Genomic DNA, 16,771 nt, shown 5'->3' with positions numbered 1-16,771 from the left:
AACCGTATCCCAATCACTATTCACTCAATCTTATATGTCAGCCAAGCAGGCAGACAGAGCATACACTAGATCATCTGCAATCACAGGCTAAGTGGCAAAGTAATTTTCATATATGCAAATTATTTTGCATCTTATTCATTAGGAAGTGATCAAGCCCGGTGGACGGGTGAAACGCGTCTTCCGACATCACCCTTCATTTTCCCGGCTGACCAGAGTGACGGATGTTCTCCAGCATCTGCCTACGCTGTGCGCCTCTTTAGATTCCCCCTTCTCTGAACCGTTAAGCAGCTGATGACCTCCCGCACCCGCCAGGATCACCGGAGTGACGGACGTTCTCCAGCATCTGCCTGCGGTGTGCGCCTCCTCGAATTTCCCCGTTTCTGAACCGCTAAGCAGCTGATGATCTCTAGTACCCGCCAGGGTCACCTTCAGGCCGGCGGCGTCTACACACCTACTTACCCATCGAGACACCAGGGGCTCCAACCAGCAAGCGGCACTCATTCAAACGAGGCGGTCCACAGGATTATCTAAGGGGTTAATTCACCCTCACACCCAGCGCGGGTAATATCAGCTTTTTTTCACCTTCTCACACGTTTATGTGGTTATAGGGTGCAGATCAGCAGTGGTGGCCGGCTCGGGCTGCATATTTTTGATTCCACTTGTTTATATGAACAACTTATCAATTTATTAATTTCTTTCATTTGAATTAGGCTATATTCGCAGCTTCCAGGCAATGAGTTACTCCTTTCAGGACTACCAGTTACACTAATTGATCTTATATCACGATATAGTACACATTGTATATTTATTAGTAATTTTGCTAGTGATTCAAGCAAACTTCTAAGGTTTTATTTCAATCGGGATAAACCATTGCAATTTGGCTACAATCTCCGTGTTATCTGTTATTGTTTCTTTCATTAGCAACATCTTACAGTTGGATACTTTCATATAATCTGTTATATTGCTATTGGTTTCCATTTGTTCTTTGTGTCTTTATCTTAGACATCATATACCCAGGCTAATTTTGATTACTACAATTATCAAACTGATGTTTCAATTTATTCCATTATTACTATAATTACAAGCACTGCTTTCTCATTTCTTCCTGATGTTTCAATTTATTTCATTATTGCTATAATTACAAGCACTGCTCCCTCATTTCTTCCTTTTCTTCATTTCGTGGACTCTCACCATTGATTCAGGGACACGTCCTTGTCTAACATTGGCAGCAGATCCATCTTGTTTCTTCTACCTCTTAGATCTGTCCTGAATAACTATGTAAATTCGTGAACTCTCATCAGTGATTCCAGAGCTTCCAATTACGGTCCATTCATTCTCTCTACTATCATACCACACTGGAAACGCCCGAAGCCGTCTGATCTCGGAAGCTAATCAGTGTTGGGCTGGGTCAGTACTCAAGTGGGTGACCATTGAGGAATACTCAGTTTAGTAGAGCTCATTGGTTTAAGCATACACAGTGTCTAACACTGACAGAAGATTCACACTGCTATCTGATTTTCCACCCTACTTTACCTGCAAGTATAACCAGTATCCAGCCTGCATTATTTGTATCAATTATAAAGGGAACACATAATATTGTTTTGCTTATCGGTAGAACGTACCGTCTAAAAATTGAAACGAGTTGTTAACAAACATTCATAATCTTTTCCGTCAGCCGGAATTCAGTCTTCATCTTATATTAGCACTTCATGCTATTTTTGATTATATTATTATCTTTTGACCACTATTTCCTCTATGAACCACTGACTATTTTAATTGTGTTGAATTATTAAAATTTGATCTTTTTATCCATTTTGACTAATTTCTATGTTTATTTAAAAGTAAGAGTGCGCCCACAAAAGAGTCTTCTTTTCTCCATATTTTCCTATGTTCTCATACTGACTCAGGGTGCACCACCAAACTATATTAGAATTAGAAAACATAGTTTTCTGCAATCATTCTATTTTGGTTTTATATTTTTCTACTTATATTTACTACATCCGGTGCGGTATTCCTTCCCCTTCTTGCATCTTATTCATTATGTCTATAAAAAGGACCACATGACCTCAAACAAAACAGGCCCACGGGTGCGTCGGCCCACCGGGAATCTTCCCTGTGAACCCTATGGCCGATCCGCCTCTGTACAGGAAAATAAGTCACAGGCTACAAATCCAAAAAGAACACAACCCCCTTTCACCTTGAGGGAGTTGTACATTCTGGCCACACAAGCAAAAAAAAAAAAAACATAGAGCCAACATGTCAAACATGGGTGCTGGGCATCTGGAGAGACATCACTTTCTCTTCTTTTGCCCCGCCTGATGTTGTTCTTCACGGCTCGGTCTGCGAAGTGACCTTCTAGGGCCCTGCCCAGTGGGATGTTCTTCCTGGGCAGAGGGAGAGGAGGGAGCAGATGTGGCTGGCTCCCTGCCACTATGGGCAAGGCAGCCAGCGATGTCCTGGAGCCCTTGCAGAATGGAATTTGCAATTTGTTAGAACAAGGAGACGAGTTGGTCTTGGCCCTGTCTGATCTCTGCCAGACCTTGGCAGAGTTGAGCTATACCTTGCTCCACACTGGTCCTGTGCTCAGTGAGCCGGACAGGTATCTGGCTTACCTCCTGGATCATCCTGTCCATAAAATCATTCAGGCTCTCACCATACCTGGCAATTTGAGACAGGATGTCCGGGATAGCAGAGGGTTGGGTGGGGGGGGGGGGCAGTTGGAATCTGGACCGATGGAATCTGTAGTCCCACACTGGCAGAGACACTAGGTCCCCCCACCTCAGCCTCAGCCACAAAACCCTCCTCTGACTCTACCTGCTCACCCACCTGTGCTGTGTTATGTTAAAAGCAAATAGAAGAATGAGGGGAAAAATGGAAGAAAAAATCAACATTAGACTTTTGAAACCACTAAATTTGAATTTTAGGAATATGTGTGTTATCTTACCTGGCAAGTCATGTAGATTAACTATTTCAGGCAGGTCCGTGTCCATATGAGACACCCCACCCACCTCCTCATAGCTCACACAGTCCATCGCCAGCTCCTCAAGATCTGTGTATTCCACAGTGGCAGCTGGACCTCCCCCTGTTGCCCTCGAGGCATTCCACTCCGCAGACCTCTTGCCCTTCAGGCGGGATTTGAAGTCAGCCCAACTACATATATGAGTAGAATTAGGGGTAAGGGACATAAAAGTTAAGAATACCTGTTTTTTTTTTATAGTACACATGTTATGTATTTGGTTGCTATAGGCAACATCACATCTAGCTAAGTTTGTAATAATAATTAGGGCAGAAAATGGTGTGTCAATATACACTTACCATCTTCTAACTTCCTGTGAGGTGCGGACAATTGAGCCGACTTCATTAACAGAATCAGTAATGTCCATCCAGATGCGATCTTTGGTTGCAGCAACCATGTTTTTGCTGCCTCTATGAATTTTTTCCATGGCCTGTGTGACCAAAACACGTAACTCCCTCTTAGTGAAGGCAGGCTGTCTTCCACGTTTTTTGGATGTAGCCTGTGAGCTATCGTCCTGTCCCTCCTCACCATCTTCCACTTCACTAGCTGGTTGTGTACTTTGGGTTTGTGATGGTAGTCCAGAATCGCCCTCAGTTTCCCTAGTATCTGTGTCTGGCAGGGGATTCACACCTAACTCCTGTGTATCAGAAGATGGGGTTTCAACAGTACTGGGTCCTGCTCTTTCAACATCCGCACTGGCAGCTTGCAGCATCTGTCTCCGCAGCACTAGGTGCCTAGCTGTCAATGCGGACATCTGCTGCTGCACCATGTCCATCTCTGCAGCCATCTGCTCATGTGTAGTCATGTTGCTGGTGGCATGTGTGTTAGCACAGCTGTCTTGCGATTTATAGCTGCGTGGGATTTCCAGTGCGCTAATTCGCACAGGTGTCAATTATGCAAATTGGTCCAGTAATTGCTGTACTGGCTATTTAAACGTCTTGTATGCAGCCTGTGTGTGTGGGTGTATGTTGAAAAATACAGACGCAAGGTGGACGTGGTGCATAGCACATTTCTGAGTGAGTTTTTAATGCAGTATATTGCATAAAAATGTGCGTTTTTTAGCTTGCAAATTTCTTACTGTTGTGTTGCGGTTGGCGTATTTAACACAACTTTTGTATTGTTTTGAAATGAGTTAGTATATTACAAAACAGAGTATGTATGGGTGTGCAATACTCCTTTGTAGTGGTTTAAAATTTGTTCATTTTGTATGGTGTTTTATGTTTAATTTATTCTCTGTGTTTACATGTAGTATCTAATAGTTATATAACATGTAATTTGCAGTGTGCCCATTCTAGGGGTGACAGTGTGTGTGTTGCTATTCTCATTGGCCTTTGCTCTCTCTTGTAGGTCGCTCTATTGTTTTGTGTCAGGAATATTTCTTTTGTGCCGAAGTAGGCCATTTTTTTTTTCAGTTTGGGACACAAGTGTCCGTTCTTTTTCTGAGCAGGTAAGTGGCCTGTCCCTGGGTGGCATGATGTTGGAGTGGTGACAGTGTGTGTGTTGCTATTCTCATTGGCCTTTGCTCTCTCTTGTAGGTCGCTCTATTGTTTTGTGTCAGGAATATTTCTTTTGTGCCGAAGTAGGCCATTTTTTTCAAGCTTGGGACAGAAGTGTCTATTCTTTTTATGAGCAGGTAAGTGGCCTATTATCTTACTCCTTTTGTTTTATTTTATTTTTTGTTGTTGTTTTTTTAGTATTCCATACTTAGTAGGTAATTCATATCTTGTTGCAGTAATTATATGGGTATGTTTGTATTTTTATTTTATTTTTTATTTGTGATGGTAAACTATGTTGTAGCTACGTAGCTAACTGTGGCTTAATGGTTTTTTTATTTGTTTATTGTTCCGTATTTTCATCATGAAGATATAGAGTACGCTCCTGCAGTAAGTGTTTGAACACCCATACACTTTTTTTTTTTTTTTTGGCAATGTGTGTTGGTAATTGATTGTGTGTTTTAATGATTCTTACCTTCATTTGAAGTTGGTGATGTCCATATATGAGGCAGCGGAAGCCCTCCCACCCCAACCTGCGGAAGCATTCCCACCCCAACCTGCGCAAGCCCTTCAACCCCAACCGGCTCCTCATCCTCCAAGGCAACGGAGGCGTGCAAGGCCACCAATTTTCTGTACCCGTGTCACCCTTTTTGGGATGCCTGATGATGTGGTATTGCGCAGATACAGGCTGCCAGCTCATCTAATCCTAGACACTCTCTCCATAATAGAGAGTGATCTGGAACAATCCATTAGGTATCCTACAGCAATACCAGCATTGCCACAATTCCTTGCTGTGTTACATTTTTTGGCCACTGGCTCATACCAAAATGTAGTTGGGGACCTGGTTGGCATGTCGCAGGGCCAGTTCAGTAAGGTACTGCGGCATGTCAGCCAAGCTTTCATACGGCGAGTGAAGCAATTTATCACTATGCCTTTGGATGCTGGTGCCCTGGCTGTGGTGAAGTGGCAATTTCAGGAAGGGGGTAGTTGCTTCCCACACATTGGGGTTGTGGATGGGACACATGTTGCCATTGTTGCGCCAAGACATAATGAAGAAATCTATAGAAACAGGAAACTGTTTCATTCTCTGAATGTAATGGTTGTTTGTGGCCCATCCCTCCAGATCCTGTCCCTGAATGCTAAGTTCCCAGGGAACTCCCATGATGCCCATGTCATTCGACAATCAGGGATAGGGCAAAGATTAAGAACGATGGAAGGCCAAGACATGTGGCTATTGGGTGAGGTTTTTTTTTTTTTTTTGGAACAGTCATATTGTTTGAATTACATTCTTTAATTTTGCTTTTATCCTTTTTCTCTTCTCCTATTCTAAAACAGGAGACCGTGGATATCCTTGCAGACCCTGGCTCATGACTCCTTACAGTAAACCCAGGCCAGGACCACAGTCGGCATTTAACTCCGCGCTTACTGCCATTAGACAGCTGGTGGAGCGCACGATTGGTGTTCTTAAAGGGCGTTTTCATGTGCTCCACCGCACTGGTGGCAACATCATGTATTCGCCGGAGATGGTAAGTAAAATTGTGGTGCTGTGCGCTATACTCCATAACATCGCTGTAAGGAGTCGCGTAGAGCTTCCCCACACGGAGGAATTGCCGGATGAGGAGCCAGGGGTTGGCCGGCCATTCCGTGGGGGGAGTGTGAACCGCCGGGGTCATGTTGTAAGGGCTCAAATTGTGCGTGATTATTTCAGGTATGTTTATTTATTAAAAAAAATGTCTCCCCAATTTGTCTGTACGTGTTTAGTTTTTTGGACTGATGGTATTTAGCTAGCTTGGTCACGTTCTGAGTGTGTTGCATGTGTTTTGTGAGTATTTTATAGTGTTTCAGTACAGAATTGATCTGTAATGTTGTCCTTATCATGTTTGTAGTGTAATATTGTTGTATAAAATGGTATTACTGTTTATTTTTGTTTTTTTGTTTTTTTTATTTGGTGTAATTGTGTTATTAAACAACAATACCAGCAGCCTTTTTTTGTGTATGTTTGGCTTGTGCATCTTTTTACCATACAAATGGCACAATATCTGATCCTAAAAATCAAAAACTTTGTGACTTTGTGTAGCTGACTGTGGTGAGTAAACAGAATTTAAAACTTAGTTGTGTTTTTTATGACCCCAAAAATAGCAAAACAATGTGTGTGTGTGTGTGTGTGTGTGTGTGTATCTAAAGTTTTCATTATTGTACTCTCTCTCTCTCTCTGTTTCTCTCTCTCTCTCTCTCTCTCTCTCTCTATATATATATATATATATATATATATATATATATATAGGTAGCGGTAATGGGATTGGCACTCAGAGTGGGGGCTGCTGAAATACTTGCTGCGGTGCCTTCTGTGATCTATTGCAAGATCCAATGTAGTAGAAGGAGAAATCAGCGGCACTCAGCAGTCGGAATTATGCAGTAAAGAAAACTTTTATTGCAGTCCTACGGCGTTTCGGGGAACAAGCCCCGTCTTCAGGGACAAATCATACATGTTTCTCGCTCTCTCTCTCTCTCTCTCTGTCTCTCGCTCTCTCTCTCTCTCTCTCTCTCTATATATATATATATATATATGTATACTTATATGTTTATGAATTGCGGCCATATATTAATGGTATATGTGTGTGTGTGTGTGTGTGTGTGTGTGTGTATGTATCTATAGAACTATCTAGAGACATATATCTAAACATTGTCATGTTTAGTTTATTTTGCTTTTATCCTAAAAGCCTACAATGCTATTAATTTTGAAGCATGACTTTTGAATACAAAATGTTCATAATAAGTGTGTGTGTGTGTGTGTGTGTGTGTGTGTGTGTGTGTGTGTGTGTGTGTGTCCACGGGTGCGAATCTCCGCTGATGCGAACTGTACACACTGTCCTGCACATTAAAGTACACATATCAATAAAGTTTAATACAGATGACACCATAAAATTACAACCAATCAAATGCCACCACACACTATAAATATATGCCCATGTATGGAAAACACCATTGGCACCATGCGCGCAGCTGCCTTCTCACGCCGGGAGCTGCGCATGTTAATTGCAGTAATGGACCGCCGCGTAGGCCACGCAGGGCCCTTTATTCCCAATAGTGTTAAGCGCGAGGCCAATGCGGAGGTCCGCCGCATACTGCGGACCCACACCCGGACACGGCGCAACAATTATCCAGCTTGAGCGGCGGTGGAGTGACCTCTGCCGTCGCACGCAAGAACTGTTGGCGGAGCTGCGCCAACAAATACGCACTCGCCACCGACGCAGTAAGTTAAACGCATTACAATAAACATGTTTATTACACTGAGATTAGTAGCAGAAACTTTAAATGTAAAGACTGCACAATTTCACTAAGAAGTGCTATAGTGAGATATTTAGCAGACTGTGTAATTACACTATTGTAGCACAAACATGACACAACAAGTTTCCATATTGTGTGTGGTTAGGGCTTGCAGTACTGACTGTGTAGCAAAGTTCTTGTGAAAAATGGAATGTTGTTGTACTGAGTCGCTACACAGGCTGTAGGCTGAACACATTAATAACTTGCTCTGTGTATTTAACAATGTAATTTTGAAATGCTGATGGGAATTTTTTTGTTCCAAAACCTAATTTTTACATATGTTATTCTAGGGCAAACACAATGGCAAGCAGCGGCTGGAAGGCCTTAACATTCTCCCCTAGCCCAATCTCCTTCCCCACCTCAAGTCCCTGAACCCCAACAACAAATTTCCACTTCATCATCCCCAACCTCCCCCTCTCCGTCCCCCTCCCCCTCTCTTTCCCAATCCCCCTCTCCGCCCCCCTCACCTTCTGTGGCACAATCCCCCTCTCCGCCCCCCTCCCCTTCTGTGACACAATCCCCCTCTTCAAACCCCTCCCCTTCTGTGACACAATGTTATGCACACCAGTGCCAGCAGGAATGTACTGGTGTCTGAACGGTGAGGGATGCAAAACAAATGAACTCACAGACAGACTGGGGAATATGACATTACATACACAGAAGGTGATAGGGTAACAAAATAAACGCAAAGTGAACAGAGAAGCCCAAAGGCTAAGAAACTGGGTGTCTCCCTAATATTAGGAATGCTCAGATGGAAAGAAGCAAGATGTAGTGATTTAATACGTAGAGAACCCGAAATGCTGTTGCTAAGGGCAACAACAAAACCCTAAAGGGTTACCAACGGGTGTGGCAGTAAACTCCTTGGTCAGAGATGGAATAATAGACACAAGGAGAGTCTCCACAATCCTAGTCCTCACTTGCAGTGCACTGGTTCAGCTTACTGCCACTAAACTGACACCTGAACACCTTGCACAGTGAGAAAGGATTTTGGCAGGCAAGTCTGAGAATACAGCCGCAAACTTGCTAGGTTCACAGAGTAGCAAAAGAACCCCAGCAGGTTAAACGACTGACTCCAGTCTTACTGCTAGGTCTGGATTGGCAGAGTGTAATACCAAATCCCAAGGCCTATTTGCAGTAAGCAACAAACAAATACAAAGTTTACACAGTACTAGCTAGCTTTCAGGAACTGAGTAACCAACAAAGATTCAGCAGCATCTGCCTAACCTGAGAAGAGGGTTTATATAGCAGGTGCTGTCCACGCCCCACTCAGACCTCACAGACTGTGAGCACAAAAACCAGCACCGGATGCCCTGCCGTGCACAGAGCCTGTAACCACTGCACAGCAAAAGACCCGAACCGGAGTATCAGCTACGCTCAGGTTACTCCGCTAGCACTTGTCTCCCGGTTGCCATGACGACGTGGCAGCACAGAGCAGGAGACCCTAACACACAATCCCTCTCTCCGCCCCTCTCCCCCTCTGTGACACAATCCCCCTCTTCGGCCCCCTCCCCTTCTGTGACACAATCCCCCTCTCCACCCCCCTCCCCCTCTGTGGCCCAACCCACCTCTCTGCCAACCCACCTCTCTGCCCTCCTCCCCCTCTGTGGCCCAACCCACCTCTCCGCCCCCTCCCCCTCTGTGGCCCAACCCACCTCTCTGCCCCCTCCCCCTCTGTGGCCCAACCCACTTCTCTGCCCCCCTCCCCCTGTGGCCCAAACCACCTCTCCGCCTTCCTCTGTGGCCCAACCCACCTCTCCGCCACCCTCCCCCTCTCAATCTGACCCACCATCTGTAATCAGCTCCCCCTTCCATCCTCTTTCCCCAATCCAGCCTCCTTCCCCCATCCAGCCTCCTTCCCCCATCCAGCCTCCATCTCCACTTACTGAATGGGCAGCAGAGGCCCCGGAGGCACTTCAGGGAGGTGTGCATGTGCCAGAGGAGAGTAAGTTGACACACATTGACATTTAATTTGTTCCCTAATTTAACTTCACATTCAAATAAATGCAGTGTTTTTCTGGGGCCAATCTTGGACCAAGGTAAAATGTTTGTCTTCTTCATCATGGTATGGATGTTGCATTTACATTTGTGTGAGGATCATTAGATGTACAGTGTCTACGTCTGCAATGTTTAGGCTGCCCACTCTAGGTCGACACTCATTAGGTTGACAGGGTTGCCTGGACAACAGGGTTTATATGTGCTAGATTATCAGCAAAACAGTTAGACCTGAGTGGAGTTTGGGATGTTGTTGGACTTTTACACTTGTGCCTGGGTATTCCAATATTTGCACAGTCAACTCGCATGCTTCACTTTGTTAGGCAGGCTTAGGACACAGTGATTTGCTACACTACCGCTTACATCGTAAGCATTCCCAATTGCAATTGGAGTACATGTGCTGCATGAAGGGGAAATACAATTACACATTTGTCATGTATCCATTCATAACATGTTGATCTTGTGACATTTAGAATTTGCACATGTCCACCTACAGAGGCTGACGTCCAGCTAAAGCTAAATAGAAAATGACTGGCTATTGAGTGTGTTGCAAAAACCAAGCAAAAATATACAGTGACACATGTAAGGGGTGTAGATCAACAATGTTTAGGCCCAGCAAAATGCAACAGGCAAGAACACAGTCTGTAACTGGATCCTTAGGCTGCTCATGCATGAAATTTGGACCACTGGTGCTTTCCCCTGTATCCCTGTGTGACAGTTCAAGTCTGGGGACATGTGTTGTTAAAGTTACACTTAAAAAATGTATTAAAAAAAAAACCTGTTTGACCTTATGTAGTAAGGCAGGCTTTCAGTGAGTGTGGGCATGCTAGGATATGTTGTCCTTCTGAATAAGTTGATATGCAGTGTGATGATGCAGGACCAAACCCAAAAAAGAGAAGTCTGCTTCACTCCAGATGTGAATGAATCCCAGCATGGTGTGGTACACGTTTATATTTTTTTTTTCCGAATAAAAACCATTGCTGAGCATGCTTGTGTGTTGGTATGCTACTGTTTTATCATTCAAACATCCATGATGTAGTCACCTTGCCATTAAAGTGTGCTTTGTGCCTTGCTTGTATAAGGTTATGTGAGTAAGTTTGTAATGTTTATTTTGCCTCTTCATTTCAGATGTTGCAGTTGCAGATCCCACAACTTTGGCAGGAATTGTGGCCAGGCTCAAAACAAATTTGAGGGCCGTGCTGGCTGACTTGGAAGAATTGGAGTCATTTAAAAAAAATAAATAATATATTATGTTTTATCCAAAAAAGATTATATTTCTTTAAAAAAAAAATTGCTAAAAATGTTGTTCAAGTTAAGCGGGTGTTGTGTTTATTAATGCTATAAAAGAACAGCAGATTGGCGTGCAGAAATTGGTGACGTCAAACAGTTCACACATCTTACTGAATAATAGTTTTTTAAATTACACAAAAAAAACCCAATTATGGGGTATATGCAATTGCGGTCGAATTCCCGAAAATGTCGAAAAACGGGACTTTTTCGCCCAAAAAAAAAATCGATAATGCAATACAGTACTTTTCGTAAAAAAAAAACGGGCTTTTAAAATTCGTCTTTTTGAAATTCGACATTTGACAAATTCGACATTTCTGCAATGGTACAAATGCGGCTTTTCGACAAAAATATATGCAATTGAAGAATGTAAATTCGACAACAGTGCTTTTCGTCAGTAAATTCGTCATTTTCAATCTGCCTCACTTTGCTGGCGGAATGTAATAAAAAAATTAAAAAACATGTTTTTTTGTGTTTTTTTTATTGCTAATAGCATATCTAATTATATTAGAAGGGATTAGGTACTTGGTTTGCCTCCTTAGGAAGCACAAGTATTATTTATATATTTAAAAATATATATATATATATTTTTTATGGAATGGGTTAAAAAAAAAACCCCAAAAAAATGCGTGGGGTCCCCCCTCCTAAGCATAACCAGCCTCAGGCTCTTCAAGCCGGTCCTGGTTGCCAAAATACGGGGAAAGAAATGACAGGGGATCCCACGTATTTTAACAACCAGCACCGGGCTCTGCGCCTGGTCCTGGTGCAAAAAATACGGGGGACAAAAAGAGTAGGGGTCCCCGGTATGTTTTGTACCAGCACCAGGCTCCACTAGCTGGACAGATAATGCCACAGCCGGGGGACACTTTTATACCGCTCCCTGCGGTCGTGGCATTAAATACCCAACTAGTCACCCCTGGCCGGGGTAACCTGGAGGAGTGGAGACCCCTTCAATCAAGGGGTCCCCCCCCCAGCCACCCAAGGGCCAGGGGTGAAGCCCGAGGCTGTCCCCCCCATCCAAGGGCTGCAGATGGGGGGCTGATAGCCTTGTGTAAAAATGAAAGAATATTGTTTTTTTTGCAGAAGAACTACAAGTCCCAGCAAGCCTCCCCCGCTAAATGCGGATTCAACAGACAGCAATCTGTGCGTGTGCAGACTTGAGGAAGTCCCGAGCTGTGACGGGACGAAACGCGTTGACGTCATCCCCTTGCTCAGTCTGCACACGCACAGATTGCTGTCTGTTGAATCCGCATTTAGCGGTCACTTTGGAACCAGCCTTGGAGCTTCCTTACCGGTAAGCCAGGTTAGCAAACCTCCGGAGCGTCCGTATCCGCCCGCCAGGACAGTAACATCTGCAACGTGATAGTGCCGGCGGCGGACGTTGTGAAGATACTCCCGTGACTCCTGCGCTGCAAGACTGAACATTCCCGCAGGTCGGGTAATTATAACCAGCAGCACTTCCGTTCCTCTGCACTGGGACGCCAGTAGCATAGAGGACGGGAGCTACAATGTTTCTTTAAAGGCTGTAGTAACTGTTGCAATCTGTTCAATGATTCAATAGACCAGACAGGTCTGTGTGGCAGCTTACAAGCTATACTGTTTCAATTCCAACTATAAAGTGGCAAAGAAATTTGAACGTTCTATTAGTGTGCCTGAGCTTCTATATATATTGGTTTTAAATGTATGTGTTAATAAATTTGTTTTTATTTAAATATACTAGCAAGTTCCATGTGTGTTGAATTTGATACAAGCAGACACCTGTATATTCATTTTTTGACAATTTAAATCTACATCAAGCGCATTACACATTTTTGTATATTTCAACAACTCGGAATTACCCCCTATATCAGAAAGTACTAAGGACACCGATATTGAAGTATATATATATATATATATATATATATAGAGAGAGAGAGAGAGAGAGAGAGAAAATTAACCCTTATGGTCAAGTAAGATTTAGTAAATCAAAAAATTTGAAATCTAGACTAGTTCATAGTCACTTCAGTAACAAGAAAGATAATGATATATGAATACTAACAGTGGATGGTTTCCCAAAAGGGGTGGCCTTCAGTATGCCGACTGTCGGGATCCCGGCGCACAGTATACCGGCGCCGGAATCCCGACAGCCGGCATACTGACACTTTTTCTCCCTCGTGGCGATCCACGCCCCCCCCTGGAGGGAGAATAAAATAGCGTGGTGCGCGTAGCGCACCACCGTGCTCGCAGCAAGCCTGCAAGGGGCTCGTTTGTGCTTGCCACGCTGCCGGTATGCCGGCGGTCAGGCTCCCAGCGCCGGTATGCTGGTCGCCGGGAGCCCGGCCGCCGGCATACCATACTACACCCTCCCAAAAGACCTATTGGCTATCACAGATGTGGCAATACAAATTGCATAAAAAATGTGCAGACTAAAATAACAGAGTTTAAATCATTTTTGACAGGTGAAATATTTGGTATAGATGAGTTTTTTTAAATGTCATTCAGTATATGTTTTTTACGTAATAAACTGTGGATGCGGTAAACAATATATTGGGCATACGACTTGAACATTGCATGTTAGGTATATGGAATATACTGTAGGAGGAATATCTTAGGGGGTATAAAAACCCACCCATTGTCGAATCATATGACAAGCTGACAAATGGTGATATAAAAAATATATCTATAAGAGCTATTGAACAAGTTAAAATTCTGAATAGAGGTGGTGACCATTTTGGTAGATTATGTAGACGTGAAGCACATTGGATCTATTTGTTAGGATCCCTTGTACCGAAAGGGCTGAATAATACAGTAGAGTTAAATAATGAATAAGATCCCTCTCAGTTACACCTCCTATACCTCCGCTATATCCTAGTGACCTCCGTCTTGAGTATTATTGCATATGATATGAGATTAATAGTATGTCCCCCTTCTACCCTTCACCTTCCCCCCACTTTTGACCTATTTCTGAAATGATTGCTATTAAGCCTCTCTGCAAAAGTACATTTCTCTTACGTTCTAGAGGATGCTGGGGTCAACATTAGTACCATGGGGTATAGACAGGACCCTTGGGAGCCATGGGCACTTTAAGAGTTTAATAGTGTGGGCTGGCTCATCCCTCTATGCCCCTCCTACCAGACTCAGTTTAGAAAATGTGCCCGGTGGAGCCGGTCACAGCTAGGGGAGCTCCTAGGTGTTTTTCTAGTTTTATTGTTTTTTTAAAAGAGTTAGGTACAGGGAGGCTGCTGGCAACAGCCTCCCTGCTTCGTGGAACTTAGGGGTGAGTAGGATCCAACCCTAGAGGTTAATGGCTCCTATCTCCGCTGACAGGACACTGAGCTCTTTAGGGTGATGATCGCTAGCCGCACGAGGCGACCGCTCACTCCCGCAGCATGGCCGCCACCCCCTAACAGAGCCAGAAAATGGAGTGGTGAGTATGACGCCGGCGCCCCGGTAAGCGGGTCACTGGCGGGAATGGCAGCATCAGGGTTGGAGTGCAGCCCTGTAAAGCTGCGCTCCGGAGGGCTCAGCGGTACAATGTGCGGCACTGTGAGGGGAGCCCTGAGCCAGCGCACAGACCCTACACTGGTGTACAGAGGCTAACAGGGGCTAATCCTGCTGTTAGCAACCACATTTACCTCAGGCCAGTATAATCTCAGCAGCGGGAAGACGTGGCATTTATCATAATAACTGCCTACTGGGATGCTGTGTGGCTGGCTCCTTCTACTCTGTGTATCTCTGAAGGGGGTGTTCTTCAGGTTGCTGGGTGCCGGGGGACCCCGACCTCCAGCAAACCATACTACACCCCTCTGAAGGTACTCTGTGGGGAAACTGTGTCTGCATTTTCCTGTGTTTGTGTGTTTATATTAGAGATGAGCGCCTGAAATTTTTCGGGTTTTGTGTTTTGGTTTTGGGTTCGGTTCCGCGGCCGTGTTTTGGGTTCGACCGCGTTTTGGCAAAACCTCACCGAATTTTTTTTGTCGGATTCGGGTGTGTTTTGGATTCGGGTGTTTTTTTCAAAAAACCCTAAAAAACAGCTTAAATCATAGAATTTGGGGGTCATTTTGATCCCAAAGTATTATTAACCTCAAAAACCATAATTTCCACTCATTTTCAGTCTATTCTGAATACCTCACACCTCACAATATTATTTTTAGTCCTAAAATTTGCACCGAGGTCGCTGTGTGAGTAAGATAAGCGACCCTAGTGGCCGACACAAACACCGGGCCCATCTAGGAGTGTCACTGCAGTGTCACGCAGGATGTCCCTTCCAAAAAACCCTCCCCAAACAGCACATGACGCAAAGAAAAAAAGAGGCGCAATGAGGTAGCTGACTGTGTGAGTAAGATAAGCGACCCTAGTGGCCGACACAAACACCGGGCCCATCTAGGAGTGTCACTGCAGTGTCACGCAGGATGTCCCTTCCAAAAAACCCTCCCCAAACAGCACATGACGCAAAGAAAAAAAGAGGCACAATGAGGTAGCTGACTGTGTGAGTAAGATAAGCGACCCTAGTGGCCGACACAAACACCGGGCCCATCTAGGAGTGTCACTGCAGTGTCACGCAGGATGTCCCTTCCAAAAAACCCTCCCCAAACAGCACATGACGCAAAGAAAAAAAGAGGCGCAATGAGGTAGCTGACTGTGTGAGTAAGATAAGCGACCCTAGTGGCCGACACAAACACCGGGCCCATCTAGGAGTGTCACTGCAGTGTCACGCAGGATGTCCCTTCCAAAAAACCCTCACCAAACAGCACATGACGCAAAGAATAAAAGAGGCGCAATGAGGTAGCTGACTGTGTGAGTAAGATAAGCGACCCTAGTGGCCGACACAAACACCGGGCCCATCTAGGAGTGTCACTGCAGTGTCACGCAGGATGTCCCTTCCAAAAAACCCTCCCCAAACAGCACATGACGCAAAGAAAAAAAGAGGCGCAATGAGGTAGCTGACTGTGTGAGTAAGATAAGCGACCCTAGTGGCCGACACAAACACCGGGCCCATCTAGGAGTGTCACTGCAGTGTCACGCAGGATGTCCCTTCCAGAAAACCCTCCCCAAACAGCACATGACGCAAAGAAAAAAAGAGGCGCAATGAGGTAGCTGACTGTGTGAGTAAGATAAGCGACCCTAGTGGCCGACACAAACACCGGGCCCATCTAGGAGTGTCACTGCAGTGTCACGCAGGATGGCCCTTCCAAAAAACCCTCCCCAAACAGCACATGACGCAAAGAAAAAAAGAGGCGCAATGAGGTAGCTGACTGTGTGAGTAAGATAAGCGACCCTAGTGGCCGACACAAACACCGGGCCCATCTAGGAGTGGCACTGCAGTGTCACGCAGGATGTCCCTTCCAAAAAACCCTCCCCAAACAGCACATGACGCAAAGAAAAAAAGAGGCGCAATGAGGTAGCTGACTGTGTGAGTAAGATAAGCGACCCTAGTGGCCGACACAAACACCGGGCCCATCTAGGAGTGGCACTGCAGTGTCACGCAGGATGGCCCTTCCAAAAAACCCTCCCCAAACAGCACATGACGCAAAGAAAAATAAAAGAAAAAAGAGGTGCAAGATGGAATTGTCCTTGGGCCCTCCCACCCACCCTTATGTTGTATAAACAGGACATGCACACTTTAACCAACCCATCATTTCAGTGACAGGGTCTGCCACACGACTGTGACTGATAT

The 16,771-nt window shown here is 44.8% G+C and overlaps 1 pseudogene; it reads left to right on the top strand.

Moving 5' to 3' along the window:
• Positions 1 to 1,337: 1,337 nt before the first annotated feature.
• Positions 1,338 to 1,456, top strand: LOC134911988 (5S ribosomal RNA; annotated as a pseudogene).
• Positions 1,457 to 16,771: the final 15,315 nt, after the last annotated feature.

This window comes from Pseudophryne corroboree, chromosome 4 (genome assembly GCF_028390025.1).
Source record: "Pseudophryne corroboree isolate aPseCor3 chromosome 4, aPseCor3.hap2, whole genome shotgun sequence".
Classification (NCBI taxonomy): Eukaryota; Metazoa; Chordata; class Amphibia; order Anura; family Myobatrachidae; genus Pseudophryne; species Pseudophryne corroboree.
Note: the sequence above shows the minus strand (reverse complement) of the source record. Positions and strands in the feature narration are given on the sequence as shown.